Consider the following 19,977-nt stretch of genomic DNA (forward strand, 5'->3'; position numbering starts at 1 on the left):
CTTGGTAAAATTGTATGTTTTCAAGCAACCAAGGTGGTATTTAATGAGACTTTTTAGTGTTTCAGGGGAAGGAGTGAACCACAGAAGAAACAGGGAAAAAGTAGCAATAAAAGGAATTTGACAGTCAAAATATCGGACTGTTAGACTTGTGACGGACCACCTGTTGGACCGTCAGGCCTTATCCAAAATTTGGCCTCCTGAAGGACTCAGTGATGGACCAAATGGTGGACCGCTAGTATTACGACAAACCACCAGGTGTGCCGTCAGGCCTCCTGAAGGACTCAGTGATGGATTAAATGGTGGACCATCAGTGTTACGATAGACCACCAGGTGTACCGTCAGGCCTTATCCAGAAGCCACTATCCTGAAGGACTCAGTGATGGGTCAAATGGTGGACTGTCAGGCCTTTGACGAACCACCAGTTAGACCGTCAGGCCTTATCCAGAAACCACTTTTTTGAAGAATCAGTAATGGACCAAATGATGGACCTTCAAACTTTTGACGGACCACCACTTTGGACGTCAACTTGGACGCGGCTTTTCTGATTTTAAATTTTAAATTCCTTTTTACCTGGGAATATATAAATACAAAATTGTAGGGTTAGTAGAGGACTTTTGGATCTTTATCAAGTTTATCATCTATTGATACTTTCTGTAACCTAGTACTTTTGGGATTGAATTAAATCTTTGGGGAAGTTAATCATTCAATTATTTATTGAAGATTCAAGAACTGATTCTTGACATTTATGTAAGTGAATTCTAATTCTATTTATGAATAACAAGAATTATTTCATCTTCTTCTATGGAATTTTGTGGCTAAGTTCCCATAACTAGGGTTATGGGATCCTTAATGTGAAAAGTATCTATGGGTTGTGAATCAAATTGAGTTCCTTAAATAACTGATATTGTATAAACCTTTCTTCAATGTAATGGCTTTTATTGGTTGCAAACTGAAAAGTGAGCCCATGAACATCACTTGTCTGAAAGAAAATTGTTCGTTGGGAAAAGAAAGTGTTTACATGAATTCTAAGGGCTTTAACCTTTAGATTAATGGCAAATGACCTAACAGGATTCGCTTACATGAGAAAATGGTTGAAAGAACAATTTATCCTTTGACTTTGAGAGAATTAGAGGATAATCTATCCACTTGGGTTGAGAATCTAGGGGATAAAGAATAGGATTCAACCCTTCTTGTAATTGAATTTACTAAATGAAACTCTTAAGTGATTTACAACCATAATTGTGCTAGCATTTTGGTAGCCATAGCCCTGGTTTGTTTAATCTCATTTAAATTACTAATTACAAAGAAAATCATTCGTTGGAATACTCTTGTTACAATTAATTACTTTATAACTTATAAATCAAAACCCCCTTATTCAGGAACCTCCGATCAACAGTCCAGTAACGATTACAATACTTAGTAAGCATAGTATTCCCTATGGGATTCGACACCCAATTTAGTTGGGTTCTATATTTGACATCGACCGCTTACACTTTCTAACGATACTTGTAATTTAGGCGTATCAAATTTTGGCGTCATTGCCGAAGAATACGGTTTTCAACTAAGTTTGTGATTGTTAATTGACCTTTTGGTCAAAGATTCCTAAATTTTATTCTCTATTTGTTGTTTTTGTTTTATGCAGGTTGAGTATCTTGTATACCAAGTATGCGGAGATCAGGTCAACCATTATTACCTATTAATACAGAACCACGGCTCATTAGCAGAATAGAGGTCAATAGGACCCAGAAAGATTAGCTGCTCAGTAGGAGCAAGCTAGATTAGCAGCCATGGCAGCCGTACAAGTAAACCAGTAGAATGCAGACAATGATGGTCGGGAAGTAAATCTAGATGATGAGGACCTTGGTGATGATGAGTTACTAAACCTAAGATGTGCAAATGATTTATCCATACCAGTGAATAGGAATATCAACAAAAATCGCCAGGTTAGGATGAGACCTAAACATCGAGCTGTCCAGTTTTCTCTAGACGATAATGATGCTGACCTAGATGGGGCTGGTGCTACTGGGGCTATTATTCCTCCGCCCCTAGCACCTGAATCTAAGTTTAACATCACGAGTACCATAATCTGATTATTGCATCTTAAGGGACTATTCGATGGACTTTTGGGTGATGACCCGAATATGCATTTGATTATCTTGACATGCAAATCGTTCGATAATCCAGGAGTAGGACAAAATGCTATTAGGCTGCGATTATTCCTGTTGTCTCTGTCTGGAAAAACAACTTTATGGTTGAATGGGCTAAGCCTCAATTCTATTACAAATTGGAGGCAATTGAAATATGCTTTCTTACAAAGGTTCTTTCCGCCGTCCAAGAGGGCACAGTTAAGAGATGAAATCAGTGATTTTAGGCAGCTTCCAACTAAAGCTCTCCAAGAAACTTGGGAGAGGTTCAAAAAGAAGCTCACTCAGTGCCCGAATCATCAGATTACCGACATCCACCTAAAGGAGATATTATATAGGACCTTGAATTCATTGACTAAGCTAGTGGTGGATAATGCTATGGGTGGGTCATTTATGGACCTCTTTTTTTCGGAGGCATCTGAGATGCTGGATCGTATGACAAAGCAGAGTAGAGCTTGGTATACCATGGATTCTGAGGTAGCAAGCTCTACTGTATCTATTGGCATGACTGCAGAATAGAGGTAAAGAGAAGAAGAATGGGATAAAGACATGGCTCACATGAAGACACAGATGGACCTTCTTACTAAACATTTATTATCAGGAAAGATAGAAAGGTTAAAGCAGTTACATCATAGGGTAAAGCTGACTTCGATTCTGAGGTGGAAGCTAATTATTTGAACAATCAAAGGGGTTTCTGAGGCAGTGGCCAAGGAAACCAAGGTCGGAACTACTATGATAAATATAGATACAAGGACCGAGACTAAGGAAATTGAAAAAACAAAAATGACAGGAGTGGGTTGTATGTGCCTCCTAGAAATTGTGAGGCTACTGCAACTAGCTCTGGGAAGATGTCCAGGGAAGATATGATGGCTAAATAATAGAAAGAAGTGGAAGCAACCAATACTAGAGTAGTAGAGATGAAAAATGATTTATCCTCGATGAATCAATTGGTTGACTCACACTTTACTTCAATAAAACATTTGGAGCAGCAAATGAGCCAACTTTCTATGGCGTTTAATCAGAGAAAGGCTGGCACTCTGCCGTGTGACACAGTTCAAAATCCAAGAAAGGATAGTTCATGCATGGCAATTACCGCTAAGAGTGGTAAAGTACTGGCAAGCCCATCTGTGGGTAAGCCTATGTTGGATATTTTGGCAGAGAATGTTGATAAAGCAGATAATGACCATCCGGTAGAGTCTAAAAAATTAAATAAGATTATTCATGATGTTGCATCCAATAGGCAGCAGGCTGAAGAGTTGAAAAGAGAGGAAGACAAGTAAAATAAAGTAGTGGTGAACACTCTCCCAAAACCACCACCTCCCTTTACTTAAAGATTGAAGATGAAGGATGAGAATACAAAGTTTAGTAAATTCTTGGCCATGTTGAAGCAGTTAAAGGCAATTGTGCCTTTGGTTGAGAAACTTGAGCAAATGCCAGGGTATGCCAAATTTATGAAGGATATTTTGACAAAGAAAAGAGCGGCGAGATATGAACCAGTGGATAATCTCCATCATTGTAGTGTTATTGCTACAAGTTCCTTGCTTCAGAAGAAGGCAGACCCAGGAGCGTTCACTATTCCTTGCACGGTAGGGTCCTTGGAATTTTCTAAGGCTTTATGTGACTAGGAGCTAGCATTAACCTGATTCCGCTAGCTGTTTATAAGAAGTTGGGTTTGGGAAACCCCACACCCACTAATATGCAAATTATGATGGCGGATAGGTCGGTAAAATTACTTGTTGGTATTTTGTATGATGTGCTGGTGAAGATGGTTACCTTCATATTTCCTACAGATTTTTTAATTCTGGATTACAAGGTAGACTTTGAGGTGCCCATAATCTTGGGTCAAACTTTCCTCGCAACCGAAAGTGTGCTGGTAGTATTTACGAGCTAATGAGCTTTTATTTAGGATAAATGATAAAGTGGTGCATTTTGATGTGGGAAAATCAATGAAACAACATAAATAGATGAGCGTACCCATCATTATTGTTGCTGATCTAGGTGAGCAACAGGAGGAAGCTCTTATCTCTATTCTTAAAAGATATAAGAGAGCTATTGGTTGGACTATTGCAGATATCATTGGTATTCCTCCTGGTATATATATGCACAAAATTCAATTAGAGAAGGATTGTGTGCCTACTATTAAGCATCAGCATCGCCTGAACCCACCTATGCAATAGGTGGTAAAGAACAAAATTAGCAAGTGGTTAGATGCGGGGGTAGTATATCCTATATCAGACAGTAAGAGGGTGAGTCCTGTGCAATGTGTGCCTAAGAAAGAGGCATGAAAGTGGTAGCCAATGAGAAAAATGAATTGATCCCACTCAAGCTTTTTACTAGGTGGAGGGTATGTATGGATTACAGAAATCTTAACTTGTGGACGTTAAAGAATCACTTTCCAATACCCTTCATGGATCAAATACTTAATCAATTGGAAGGAAAGGGATGGTATTGCTTTTTGGATGGTTATTCTGGATATAACCAGTCTTGTATTTCTCCTGAAGAATAGGAGAAGACAACTTTTACATGCCCGTATGGCACTTTTGCATTCAAGTGGATGCCGTTTGGGTTATGTAATGCACCTGCCACCTTCCAACAGTGCATGATGTCTATTTTCTCAGATATTGTTGAAGACACCTTGGACGTGTTTATGGATGATTTTTTAGTTGTAGGAGATTCATTTGAGTTGTGTTTGGCAAACCTGAGTATGGCCTTGCAACTATATGTGGAATTCAATCTTGTGCTTAATTGGGAGAAGTACCACTTTATGGTTAAGGAGTGAATTATTCTCGGACATAAAATTTCAGCAAAAGGAATTGAAGTTGATTGAGCCAAGGTTGAAGTTATTGAGAGACTACCACCTCCAGTTTCTATGAAGGGGGTTCGCAGTTTTCTCAGCCATGCTAGTTTTTATTGTAGGTTTATTAAAGACTTCTCCAAGATTGCAAACCCATTCTGCAAACTCTTGGAGAAGAAAGCAAAGTTTTCCTTTGATGAAGATTTCTTGAAGGCATTTAAATGCCATAAAGGGAAACTGGTGGAAGCCCGTATCATTGTAGCACCAGATTGGTCTAAGCCATTTGTGATCATGTGTGACGCAAGTGGTGTTGCCCTTGGAGTTGCTTTGGGGCAAAAGCAGGACAAATTGTTTCATCCAATCTATTATGCCAGCAAAGCTCTGAATGAAGCTCAAAAGAACTATGCTGTCACCAAACAGGAACTCCTTGCTGTAGTGTATTCTTTTGAGAAATTTAGAGCCTATCTTCTTGGAACCAAGGTGGAGTTCCTTGCTGTAGTGTATGCTTTTGAGAAATTTTGAGCCTATCTTCTAGGAACAAAGGTGGTGGTCCACACTAACCATGCAGCCTTGAGATATTTGATGGCTAAAAAATATGCGAAGCCAAGGTTTATTAGATGGGTGTTACTACTCCAAGAATTTGACTTTGAAGTCAAAGATAGAAAGGGTTGCGAAAACCAAGTGGCAGATCATCTGTCTAGGATGGAAGGTGAGCGAGTAGTTAGAGATGAGATGGAGATCAATTATGCATTTCTGGATAAGGAAATCCTAGCTGCTTCTTTGGATAACCTACCTTGGTACACTAATTTTGCGAATTTTATGGTGAGCAAGGTGATTCCAGAAAATCTTTCTTTCCATCAAAGAAAAAAATTTCTTCATGATGTGACACACTACTTCTGGGATGAGCCATATCTTTTCCGGTGATGTGCTGATAATATAATAAAGAGATGTGTTCCAAAGGTAGATGTATTAAGCATATTGGAAGCATGTCATGTTTCCCCAGTCGAGGCTCACCATGCAGGTGATCGAACTGCGAGAAAGGTGTTGCAGAGTGGCTACTATTGGCTATCATTATTCAAGGACGCTCACGAGTTTGCGCTGAAATGTGAGCAATGTCAAAGGTAGGGATATATCTCCAAGAGGCATGAAATGACTTTAACCAAGATGCTTGAAGTGGAATGGTTTGACGTATCGGGCATTGATTTCATGGGCCCTTTTATAAGCTCGTATGGAATGAAGTATGTTTTAGTTACTTTGGGTTATGTATCGAAATGGGTCAAAGCTGTCTCCTTGTCTAATAATGAAGGGAAGAAAGTTGTTGCATTTCTTAAGAAGAATATCCTCTCTCCCTTTGGAGTGCCACGAACTATTATAAGTGATAGAGGATCCTATTTTTGCAACAAAGTGTTCCGGGCAGCTTTAGTGAAAGATTGGGTGAACAACATAGAGTAGCAATTCCATATCACCACAAACTAGTGGGAAAGTGGAGGTATCGAATCGGGAGATTAAAACCATCCTAGCCAAAATAGTAAATGCTAATAGGAAAGATTGGACTCGAAATCTAGATGATGCTTTGTGGGCATATCGGACGGTGTTTAAGACTCCAATTGGCATGTTACTGTATTAGCTAGTCTATGGAAAAGCATGCCATTTACCGGTTGAGCTGGAACATAAGGCTTTGTGGGCTCTAAAAAGGTTAAACCTGAATTGGAAGGAGGCAGCAGAGCTAAGATTAGGGCAACTGAATGAGATGGATGAATTCTGCCTCGGGGCTTACGAAAGAGCAAACCTTTACAAATAGAAAATGAAAAAGTATCACGACTGAAGACTTCCAAAAAGGTGATTTGGTACTTCTGTTCAATTCTAGGCTCAAATGGTTTCCAGGTAAACTCAAGTCTAAGTGGTCAGGACCATTTAATGTTAGTCAAGTCTACTTATCTGGAGTAGTCGAGCTTGAAAATAAAGATGGCAGCATCTTCAAAGTCAACGGGCAATGAATCAAACTTTATATTGGTCTAAAAGACTCGATAAGAAGTGTTGATTTATTTTATCTCGATGAAGTTTGAGTAATTGAGAGAACTGAGTTATGCCACAACGATAAATCAGGCTCTAGTGGGAGGCAACCCACAACATGTTGTTGTAACCATAGTTAGAGTTCATTTTATATTTTTGTGCAATTTTGATGTGTTTGTAAAGTGTGCAGGACCAAAAATGCAGTAAAAAGGGAAAAGAAGGATACAAGTGAGCTACTGGAGCAAGGTGACGGACAACTTGGCGGACCACCAATCCCTCTAATGGACCACCACTTTCAACCATCATGAAATGGCCAGAAAGTTTATTCACTGGATAAGCCATGACAGTCTAGGTGGAAGACCGTCAAAAACCTGGTGGACCATCATTACAGCCTTCAAAAGTAAGATCAGCGATCTACATTCTGGTAAGAAATGATGGTCATACTAGTGGACCGTCATATTTTAGGTGGGCCATCCCACTTACCATCACACCAAAATAGAAATACATAAACTCAGGGATGTGTGACGTTAAGAGTGGTTGTCTGCCACACCTATGACGTACCACCAATGTCACCGTCACTTTAACCCTAATTCTAAATCAGGCCGGGTCAAATCGGTACTCTTTATAAGTACTCCGTATTTGACCCAAAGATAGATTTTAATGATAAAATTGAGCGGGTACATTCATTGTAACCGTTCCATGAACTTTGGATGTTCCACTTCCTTAAGATTCGAAGAACCTGAAGGGAGTTATCCCATCTGAGACTCACTATCTCCTTCATATTTTTTTACTTTATTTAAACTAGCTCACCTCTTCCCTCTCTTCATCATAAATAAAGAGTAATGCAAGAGCTAGAATCTATAAGTTAACTGTGTCTCTGAACTTTTAAGAGCGTAGCATACCTGCGAAATCTAGGTATGTGTACACCCATCTCTTCTGGTTGTCCATATTAAATATAAGAACATGATTTTTTTTTCTTTGTTTGTTCCTATTATTTTATGTTTGAATGACTTGTGTTGGACTTCAATGTGCCAATTTGTGTGAAATCTGAGCAACATAAGTTGTAAAATTCAAAGAATGTACTTAAAATATGAGTTTAGTGTTGTTCTAATAGTGAGAAATTTATCTGATATGCAATTGCTCGAAAAAATGGGTCAAACCCAAAATTGTGGTTGAAGATGAAGGTGTGCGGTCAAAATGGTAGACCATCAACATTATGACAGACCGCCAACTTGACCGTCACAAAGCACTCTAAGATGGCACATTCTGGATAAGAAGTGATGGTTGAATTGGTGGACCGTCAAATTTATGATGGCCCGCCAACTTGACCGTCACAAAGCATTCTAAGATGGCATATTCTGGATAAGAAGCGATGGTTGAATTTGTGGACCGTCAAATTTATGACGTCTCGCCAACTTGACTGTCACAAAGGAAAATTACATAATGTAACTATTTTTGAATTTTGAACTAATTCATTACTTCTTTTTCAGGTGTTATGGCCCCTAAATTTCCACAAACCAGAGGAGAAAGATCTCAACAAGGAAAGAACTAGTCCGCACCAACTTACAATATAAGACAAAATAAAAGAAAATCTCTCATACTCTCCCAGTCTGAGGAGGAGAGTGAGAGTACTTTAGAAGTACAAGTTCAAACCCCGATGAGGAAACTGTTGTTGTAACTCAACCATTACCTATAGAGGGTGATACTGAAACTATTAACGTGGAGGATCAAATGGGAGTTCTTGATGCTATAGCTGAACATGGGGGTGATAATATTATTAGGAAAAAGGATCCATAGATTTGAGAAGCTATCAGGTGGCAGATAGAGGGGGCACAAAAAGAGTTCTATGATGGTTGACACCCAAAGCTCGAGGGATTAGAAGGTCATTCATAGAAGAACATCAGATTATGACAACATAACTTCATGAATATACCGAGTTAGATTGTCAGTTCAATGAATATGGACTAGCATGGGTGAGCAGACCACTAGGAAAGTACCAACCTAATTGGGTAAAGGAATCTTTTGCAAATTATCTGTGTTTGGTGAAAGCGGAATGCCCAAAGGGGACTCCAATCTCAAATAGACCAAATAAGGAGTGTGTCTCAGTTTGAAGGGTCACCATTGATATCTCAGCCCGAATAATTAATAGGATGCTATTCGGGCCAGGATATGAGGCTTCACCCGCTATCCCAGATTTTGAGTATAGAATGAGAAATGCTTCCGGTCGGAGACATTAGGTAGCTTTTTTATTGACTGATGATGGAAATCCTTCCTAGTTGACTAATTCCAAAGAGCGATTGCAAAGTTCATTCTTAGTTTTAAAGCTAAGTTCTGGTGGGATATTGTTCGATTGAGGTTAATGCCAACAAAAGAAGATGGGAACTTGGATCATCACAGAGCAGTAGCAGTAGCCAGTTTGGTTTCAATGCTACCAATTTATTTTGGCCAGCTAATTGCAGATGAGATGTTCGTGCGGGCACATAAAGTAACCACTTCTATACCCTTCCTATGTTTGATGACTGAGTTATGCAAACATCTGATGTGCCACTGATTCATGGGATTGACAACGAATTAAAGGATACACATAGGCAGGATATTGAGAAGTCGAAGGATAAATTAAAATTCAAAATTCATATGACCAAGCCTCCAGCATATCAGCCTCAGTCTACACCAGTTCCTGAGGCCATAGAAATGCCTGAAGGTATGCCTGAAGGATAACATGGAAGCCCATATCAACAAAAGGTTAGATTTACTATCTTTCCTTGATCTTGCTATGCTCATGGCAGAGTTTGAGTAGGCAAAGGTTGACATAGCAGAGTTAAAGGGGAAACAGTCACAGCCGTCTATATTTGACCTGACTTTAGTGATAAATGATAAGGAGGAGGGCATTCTAGATCTGATAGGTAAACCTGTGAAGAACAAAGGCAAGCAGTAAGCGGATGAAAATGCAGCAAGGAAAGAAGAAAACGGAGGAAGAGAGAAGCAATATTACCTAAGGAGTTAGACCAATATAATCGGGTGAGGACGCAGGGACCTTACCCCACCTGATAGATGCATCAGAGGAATGGGAGGCAAAGTGAATATCCCAATCCTATCCTACGTATGGTAATTTATTTCTTTGAGGATATGCTTATATTTCTATGTGGGAGTTGGTGTATTTACATCATGGTTGGATGTTGTTGCCAATATTCTGAATTCAATTATGTACTATCTAGTAGAAGCGGCATGTCTAGGGTATTTTTCTTATTGCATTTCAAATTCTACAGCCTGTGATGTAAATATTTGTGTTTAATGATTATCTAAAAAATGTTTCTATTTTAGTACTTTGTTGTAAATATGGATAAGTAATGATGTTGGCATAAGACTATGAGCATGTGTACGTAATTATTTAATTTATTCATGCAAATATGTGTACATAACCTTCTGTAAATCTGCATTTGGCATTATTCTATAAGAGGTGCATGAATTATGTGATGAACATTCTAAGAGTTACAGAAGAAGTTTAGCTTAGTTATCTGCGGGTGTGAGGATTTAATTTCCATTCTTGCATAGTCTAATGCCTAGAACTTGCCTGAGTCATTGATACGGTCTTCTAGTGTATTCAATAGGATAGGATAAAAGGCCTCCTTGTACTTTATCCCACTTAGCCTAAATAAATAACCCTACCAAAAAGACTTTTATCTCATTTGAACCTATTTTGTGCTTTTAGGACCCTTTTTCAATTCCAATAACGTTCATTTACTCTCCGTAGGGCATTAGTATCCTACTCTGGCCTTGGCCCAATATTTAGATATTGTCCACTTTAACTTAGGCAAAACACCTTAGTTGAGGGTGACTTTTGTCAAGGTGCAAATACTAAATGAAAAGTTAGTGTAAATTCTAGTCTAAAAGCTTTTGTCCCTGATTAGTTCAAAGATATTATGCACTTTAAGTTGAGGGTGACTATTGATGCTTGTCTTTTTCAATTCAAAGAAAAAGGAGGTTTTATGTCTGAAGAAGTTCCTGTTATTAGAAGTAGTAAATGAGTTGATCTGGGTTACAGTATTGCAATGGCAAGGAGAGTTAAATCTTAATGAGTCACTTTATCTAAAAGCATATCCTTACCTAACTTGAAGCCTCATTACAAGCCTTGAAAAGACCTGTTTGATCCTAGAGAGTCAACTTTGAGGAGGTGTTGTATGGCTAGGGCAAGCCTATGGGTATTTTTGACTATGCTTGTAACTTCTTTGATGACTGTAAGAGTTTATATTACGTCTACATCATGTGATGAGTGGTTCATTTTATTGTTGTAAGGGCAACTGAACTTTCACTGAGTTTTGCTATTCTCTGTGGGATGTAATATCCATGTTTATGTACTGAATTATGATCAATGCCGGGTGTAGACCCTGATGTGTTAAATTCATGTGAGTGAAATGATGGGTGAATAGTTGCATCAAAATGTTGTAGTGGCTGGTTGCAGGTCATTGTATTGTTCATGTTCGCAAGTAAGTGCTGAGTTTCTTGAGGACAAGCAATTATCTTAAGTTGAGGGTGTTGATGTTCTGGCTTCTAACAGAATATTTAGCATCATCTTCTTGGGAAAATTATATGTTTTCAAGCAACCAAGGTGGTATTTAATGAGTCTTTTTAGTGTTTCAGGGGAAGGAGTGAACAAAAGAGGAAACATAGAAAAAGTAGCAATAAACAGGATTTAACAGTCAAAATGGTGGACCGTTAGACTTGTGACGGACCACCAGTTGGACCGTCAGGCCTTATCCAGAACATGGCCTTCTGAAGGACTCAGTGACTGACCAAATAGTGGACCGCCAGTATTACGACGGACCACCAGGTGTGCCGTCAAGCCTTATCCAAAACTTAGCCTCCCGAAGGACTCATTGACGGATTAAATGGTGGACCATCAGTATTATGATGGACCAACGGGTGTGCCGTAAGGCCTTATCCAGAAGCCACTCTCCTGAAAGACTCTATGGTGAATCAAATAGTGGACCATCAGACCTTTGATGGACCACCAGTTGGACCGTCTGGCCTTATCCAGAAACCACTTTTCTGAAGATCAGTGACAAACCAAATGGTGGACCGTCAGACTTTCGACGGACCACCACTTTGGACGTCAACTTGGACACGACTTTTTTGATTTTAAATTTTAAATTCCTTTTTACCTGGGAACATATAAATACAAAATTGTAGGTTTAGTAGAGGGCTTTTGGATCTTTAACAATTTTATCATCTATTGAAACTTTCTGTAACCTAGTACTTTGGGGATTGAATAATATCTTTGGGGAATTTAATCATTCAATTCTTTATTGAAGATTCAAGAACTGATTCTTGATATTTATGTAAGTGAATTCTAATTTTATTTATTAATAATACAAGAATTATTTCTTCTTCTTCTATGGAATTTTGTGGCTAAGTTCCCATAACTAGGGTTATGGGATCCTTAATGTGAAAAGTATGTTTTGGGTTGTGAATCAAATTGAGTTCAATGAATAAATAATATTGTATAAACCTTTCTTCAATCTAATGGCTTTTCTTGGTTGCAAACTTGAAAAGTGAGCCCAAGAACATCACTTGTCTGAAAGGACAGTGTTTGTTGGGAAAACAAAGTGTTTACATGAATTCTAAGGGCTTTAACCTTTAGATTAATGGCATATTCCATAAGAAGATTAGCTTACATGAGAAAATGGTTGAAAGAACAATGTATCCTTTGAGTTTGAGAGAATTAAAGCATAATCTATCCACTTAGGTTGAGAAACTACGGGATAAAGAATAGGATTCAACCCTTCTTGTAATTGAATTTGCTAAATGAAACTCTTAAGTGATTCACAACCCTAGTTGTGCTAACATTTTTGTAACCATATCCTTGGTTTGTTTAATCTCATTTAAATTACTAATTACAAAGAAAATCATTCGTTGGAATACTCTTGTTACAATTAATTACTTTATAAGTTACAAATCAAAATCCCCTTCTTTAGGAACCTCTGATCAACAATCCAGTAATGATTACAATACTTAGTAAGTATAGTATTCCCTGTGGGATTCGACACCCAACCTAGTTGGGTTTTATATTTGACAGTGACCGCTTACACTTTCTAATGGGAGTTGTAATTTGGGCGTATCATATACCCTCCTTGAAGTTCTACATCATATACTCATGAATTTTTTATTATTGGGCCACTTCTATGTCTTTTTTTTCTTTACCCACTTTGTCTCTTTTGCTTTACAAAGTATTTTTACTTCTTTTCCTCACTTCTTATGCTTCTCGCAAGCTTTATGCAACTCCTTCTTTTGATGGACTATTTTTTTATAAAGAAAAATGTTGCTTGCTAGATTTGAAGGTTCTTTTTCTTTTTATGACTTCGTGGCTCACTGCACATCCTTTCTTTTTCCATCACCCCTAACCTAGGATTTCAGCCTCAACTTGCATTCTTAAGTTCAAGGAGGATAAGGATCAGGAGAAAGTAAGCAAAGGGGTTATGGCTTATAATGTGGTTGCCAAAGAAAAGTCCAAAGGATCAAAGAGGGTGACTAGGGGTAACTCTTATGTATTGATGGGCATTTTTAGGCTAAAGTAGGCTTCCAAATTCATAAGATGGCCTATGATCATTTTACTAACCAAGTAAAACAAAAATTTAATTTTGAAAGACTAATGTGGCAAGTTTTAGATGGTATAAGTACACATAAGATATAGACAATTAATCTCACACACACGGAATATGAATGTTGTCAAGGAGGGTCAATTGTTTTCCTCGCTCGAGACAAGGTTGGAGTATCCCTTTTTTTTCTGCAATCAACTTTCAGAGTCAAAGAAAGAGAGACAATGTTGTCACAAAGTTGCTCATGTCCATGCCTTCGACTTTTGCAAAAAATTTTGGATGGTAGGGGGTAGGGGTTTGCTTTTGTACCCGAACCATGCATAATTTTGCTAATTATGGAAACAACCCAAGCTAGCATATTACATTGCAAACTATAGTATGGAGGAACTTCCATATGATTACTAAGACCCAAACCATGCACAATTTTTATAATTATGGAAACAACCCAAGCTATCATCTTACATTGCAAACTATAGTATGGGTGAACTTCCATATGGTTACTAAGACTTCACCAATAGGTGTAAATGCGAAGCCCAATCATTGATGCCACAGGTACTCAGACTTTCCTTGCATCAATGGTTAGAAACTAAAATCACAAATTAATGAAACAAGAACAATATAACTACTCCATACAGATGTGGGCACCATCAGAGTGCCCGAATATTACAACCCAAATAAAAAAAATATAAGAATTATCCAAAAGAGCAGAAAAGTATGAAGAATATCAATAATACATGCCCAAATCGAATAAATAAGGATACACCCCCAATTGAAAAGGTGTCATTGTCCCCACTACATAAATAATCAAGGATAAAAGAGATAAGGGTGCTCCCTAAATCCGTATTAAGGGTTGCTATCACGCTCAGACCCTACATCATCACCATCCTCTTCAAGACCTGACCACTTAGCCTGGGCCTCATCATCACTATCCACCCAAGATGTAGGAAGCCTATTTTTGAGTTTCAGTACCTTCCATAGGCCCTTCACCCCTTTTAACATCTTGATAAAGAATTCATCCCTATTTTTCTCCCTTGTGATCATTTTTTCATGTATGTTTCAGAGGTCTCGGAGTGATGCCTCCAAATAAAAGTAGGCTTTCTCAAGATGATCAATAGTAGCTTTTTTATTCTTTTGGTCTTCCTTATACTCATCATAATCAGCACATAACACGTATGATTAATGGGTAGTGGAGGGATCTCCCGACCTTTGAGGAAATCTAGACACAAGCTCTTTAATGGTTGCACTATTAGCTCCAATATCTTTAAGAAGTACCATGGTGGTTAGCCTATGAGGTTTAGGTTTGCTACATGTTGGCTCTTAGAAGTTGATCTTTCTTTTTTTTCTTTTGCCTGGTGCTCCATCTCCTTGAATCCTCAATGGATAGATGGAGGCACTAGGATGCAGCCATGTATCACTAGCATACTCTTCCACCCCCGCTCTCTTGTAAAGCTCAGTAATAAAATAGGGGTAAAAGAGATTCGTACCACCTTGGTTTTTGAAATGATCTATTTCATTAACCACGAGTTGACCAACATCCATTGGGATATAGTCCAAAATACAAGGAACTATACGAGCATGCAATTCAGGGACTATTGTTATGTGAGTGCAATGAGACACTAGATTACAAATTATGTGCAACCATATTTGAGCCTCGGAAGTGAAATCGTTCTTGCAAATATTGCTTATAGTTTTGGTCCACAAAACTTCCTTCCTGGGACATAGTCCTTGTACCATTGAATTCACCTATGTCTGCCTGTTTGAGCCTATAAACATCATTGATTTGTTTAGCCCCAACTTTTACTGGCTTTCTCCGAATCTTAACAATCATATTAATTGGGTCCAAGAAAGATACTTCACTGATATTGGCATAAAATTCATGGAACCATTGTTCATTTGTAGGGCATGGATTTGGGGAAAATCACTTCCACCCTGTGGCTTCAATTTTGTCATGGAAGGCTGGTAGTTTCTTCAGCACATTCTCCAAACAAATCCCTTTTTCCAAGAGCAACTTTGTCTTTGAAAGATCACTGTAGTAGTGAGTATGGCATTCGGGTGCCATGAATCGGATATGATAATACTTATCCATGAGGTTCTCATGAAAGCAGTAAACATACATTATATCTTTTGATATCATTTTAATCATGCAAGTTGTTCTATATTGATCATTAAAGTTTACTGGACTAAGTGCTTCGGGTTTCCTAGATAAAAATTGGAAGTGCAGGATTTTTTTAACCTGGTAGGGACCTGTCCTCAGTTACCGCAGTTACAAGTCAAGATCGCGTTTGCATTACCGTAGTCACAGTCTAGGACTGCATTTGCATTACCACGCTTGTGGTCTAAGACTGCGTTTGCATTACCGCGATCACAGTCTAGGACCACGATTGCAACACCTGAGGCTAGTTCTTTGTCAGCTCTGCATGCTCACATTTTTCCCAATTTTAAACTACTAGCATGTTCTACAATATGGGTTCAAATGAAAGTCATGCGAACAATGCTACATGTGTGTGTGAATGTGCCCTTTAAAAAGTAGATATTACTATTGAAAGTTTATTTGAGCAACTTATCTAACACTTGGCATGCATATCTCATTGGTGTACCTTTTGTAAACACTATTGGGTAAATATTTTCCTACTTGTGCGCACCTCAATCATGCAACCATTATCACACCAATAACAAATTTAACAACATGGAAAGAATAATAATTAGAAATTGTAGGCCCTTTCTTAATCATGCACTCTATGGCCTATTTTCAAAAATAAAAGCATGGATTCGTGTCACTTACCGGAGTTGTGATGAAAAAAGGGATGTGCAAAGAGGCTAATTTAGAGCTCACAACTTGACCAAAATTAGCCTAAATTTGAGAGTACAATCGTGAAATAGAGTATTAGGTAAATGAAGGCAACTAGGGGTTAAATGGCAGAAGTGGCCACAACCACGGTCAATGGATTGTGATCGCGGACATCCGCTTGACCGCAATCGTGGTTAGGGACCGTGACCACGGTAACCGAGAGAAATTTTGCTTCCCTGATTTTCCCTGTTCAGCATTTTACTCAATTTTTTTACATTTCTCCCTTATTCAGCTTATCTGATGCACTCCATAGTACCACAAATGCATGGGTTATTTATATGCACAAGATAACATCTACCCTATACAAACATAACAACAAAAAGGATACGAGCCACTTTCGTGGAATTTGTGGGTTGTCTCCCATCTAGCGCCTTAGTTATCGTCATGGCACGATGTCTTCCTTCCTCCATTTTAAAGGTAGGTCCTCGAACTCCCTTTTATTCATCTTCTCATTTCCAACATCCACCATGGACACTACTTGCAACTCCGTGGTTTGCTTCTTAGATTTTTAAATTTTGAAAGAGATCTCATCCTCTTGCACTCTAAATTTTATCTCCCCCAGCTCTACATCAACAATGACTCTCTGGGTGGCTAATAAAGGATGACCAAGAATAATAGGCACCTCTTGATCCATTTCACAATCCAATACCATAAAATCCATTGGGAGAATGAACTTGTCCACTTTTACAAGAGCATCAAACAATATACCCACCAGTTTTTATATGGACCGGTCCGCCATCAAAAGTCGCATTGAGGTCAGTGTAGGAGTGTCCAATCCAAGTTTCTTATAGATAACAAAAGGCATTAGCTTGATGCTTGCACCAAGGTCATAAAGAGATTTTTCAAATTCATGTGTCCCAATGGTGTAAGGGATAGTGAACGAACCGAGGTCATCTTTCTTTTCCTTGACTTTTCTATCCATGATAGCACTACACCCATGAGTAAACTCAATGGTATCACCCTCAACGAGCTTCTTCTTTTTCATTAAATTCTTTATTAACCTAGCATATCCTGGAATCTCTTGGATCGCCTTGAGTTGTGGGATATTTATTGAAAGATTGATAAGTTTTGTCATAAATTTTCTCAATTTGTCACTCTCTTCCTTTTCATGCAACCGTTGAGGGAACAGGGGAGGAACATGGATGGTTGGTGTTGCTTCTCCTTGTGTCTTTTCAACTTTTCCCACTTCCACATAGCTTTTATCTATCTCTTTCTCATTATTTACCTCTCTTCTTTAAGGCATCACCTTTTTTGCCTTGGCCTTGGGCATATTTTCACTCACATCTCCTCTAAGGGGCTCGTCAAGTGCTTTTCTACTTCTAGTAACAATTAATAGGATCTGTACTTCATTATTTGGGTTAGTAATTGTGTAACTTGGAAGTCCACCTCGAGCCCTTGCATTAAGTTACATGGATATTTTCCCAACTTGGGTCTCCAATTATTTGATGGAGGCAGAGTGAGACACCACCATTTGGGAGAGCATGGAGAAGTCATCTCTCAACTCAAGGACTATTTTGTCCGTACCTTCAACTCTAATTAAGATTCTTTCCAAAATATCTTTGGTCTTGAACTTTTCAGGGTCGATAACATTTGACTCTTAGTCCTTATCCCTATCATGCAGAGGAATTTAGCGGTCATAGTCACGTTCCTTATCTTTCCAATCTCTCTCTTGGTTACAATCCGTCCAACCTTGTTTCCCACTTTGCCTTTGATAGGCGAGGTGGGAACCCCCGAGTAGTTTACCAAGTACCAAATTTCTTTATCCAACTTCTTTGCCTCATCATCATCTTCATAAGTCTTTGAAGCTATGGCATTTACCGCTTTTGTGGATGCACCTATAACATGTTTCATTAAAAGCTCAAGTTGGGTCATCATCTTGGTCATGTTCTCCTCCTTCTCCCTATCTCATTTTATTTGCTCATTAGTCACCACGGAGGTAGTAGAAAGGGTCCTAGGAGCATCAGCATCACGAGTGTGCCATCCCCAATTTTGCTTTGATACTTCACCTATCAATCGGAAGGCCGCAAGATGATGCAATTTCACTATAGAGACTCCCACCGCATTATCGATCACAGTTTTGTTCAATAGGTCAAAATCTCTATAGAAAATATTAAAGAGCATTTTATCTAGGAATTCATGATTTGGACAGTTGGTTATCTTTCCATTAAATCTCTCCCAAGCTTCAAGCAATGGTTCTCCATTAATTTGCTATAAGTTAACAATCTCATCCCATTTTTAAAGCATTTTTGATAGAGTGAAATATTTATCAAGGAACTTCATGGTAAGCTCTTCCCAAGATTTAATTGAACCGGGTGGAAGTGAGCGGAGCCATAACACCGCTTTGCCTGTTAGTGAAAATGGGAAGAGTCGAAGCCGAATGGATTCTTGTGTAATATGCGCTTTGTTAAATGGAACACAAACTTCCACAAGGTTCTTCAAATGGACATTTGGGTCCTCATATGCTTGACCCCTGTATAATCTTTTCATTTGCAATATGTAAAGCATAACGCTAGTCAAATGAAACACACCATTTCCGTTGATTGGAAGGATACGAATTGCACTTGTTTGCATCGCCTCATTTAATTGGCCCTCATCATCTAGTGGGGCATCAAAGAGGCCTAAATTACTTGAATTATCTCTCATCGCTCTATTCATACTTTGATCACCTACAAAATATTCAAAAAACAAATAAAATAAATTACCCCACTCCAGGTATTCCCAAGTAAGAATAGCACCACAAAATAGAAATCTATAATTCACTCCCCGGTAATGGTGTCTTTTGATAATGCTCAACTTACTCCATACACACTCTGATCACCTACAAAATATTCAAAAAACAAATAAAGTAAATTACCCCACTCCAGGTATTCCCAAGTAAAAATAGCACCACAAAAATGGAAATCTATAATTCACTCCCCGATAATGGTGTTATTTTAATAATGCTCAACTCACTCCCATAATTGAGGGGTGAGGCGGTTGTTATCAAGTAACCCAATATAAATTGGGGTCGATTCTCAAGGAGTGAATGTTATAGACTTCAAACCTATGGGTGCTCAAGTTACTATAAGGTTACCCAAAATGCTAATAAAAACAACATGTATAAATAAATAGGGGAGTTGTTTGAAAACTTTTCACACAAACTTCAACAAGTAGGCAGCAAAAGCTATTTTAGGTTTGAACTCAAGGTTTGGAGAGATCTTGGGATCACGTAGCCTTAGAGGTAAAGCATGTGGAATAATGTTGGTTTGTTATGAGTTTAGTTGTTAATTAATGGATAGTCTAGGTCGACGATCATTGAGGTCAATATTTCAATAAAACCCCAACGATTTCACCCATTGGCTCTTTCAAGCACCTAAAAAGTGTGGAGTTTATATATCCACCCAAAACCTCAATCAATCATCCCTATTTCTAGGATGATGCTCTTGACATGATTTACTCTCCCCAAACACTGATTTCTAAGATTGTATAGGGTAGTAAATCATAGGCTTAGTTGTTCACCATTGCTTTGTCCCCCAATAACCTTCTTTTGAGGATGTTATGGGCTACCTAAGATTCACCTAAATCCCTCTTTCGAGGATGACAAAG

At 38.5% G+C, this 19,977-nt stretch overlaps 1 non-coding gene across 1 annotated transcript; it reads left to right on the forward strand.

Annotated features, from left to right (window-relative positions):
• The first annotated feature begins 18,523 nt into the window (after window positions 1-18,523).
• Window positions 18,524-18,627, forward strand: LOC124897389. Its single transcript, XR_007054110.1, has one exon. It is a non-coding gene; the product is annotated as a small nucleolar RNA R71 (small nucleolar RNA).
• Window positions 18,628-19,977: the final 1,350 nt, after the last annotated feature.

The sequence above is a fragment of the Capsicum annuum genome, chromosome 3 (genome assembly GCF_002878395.1).
Source record: "Capsicum annuum cultivar UCD-10X-F1 chromosome 3, UCD10Xv1.1, whole genome shotgun sequence".
NCBI lineage: Eukaryota > Viridiplantae > Streptophyta > Magnoliopsida > Solanales > Solanaceae > Capsicum > Capsicum annuum.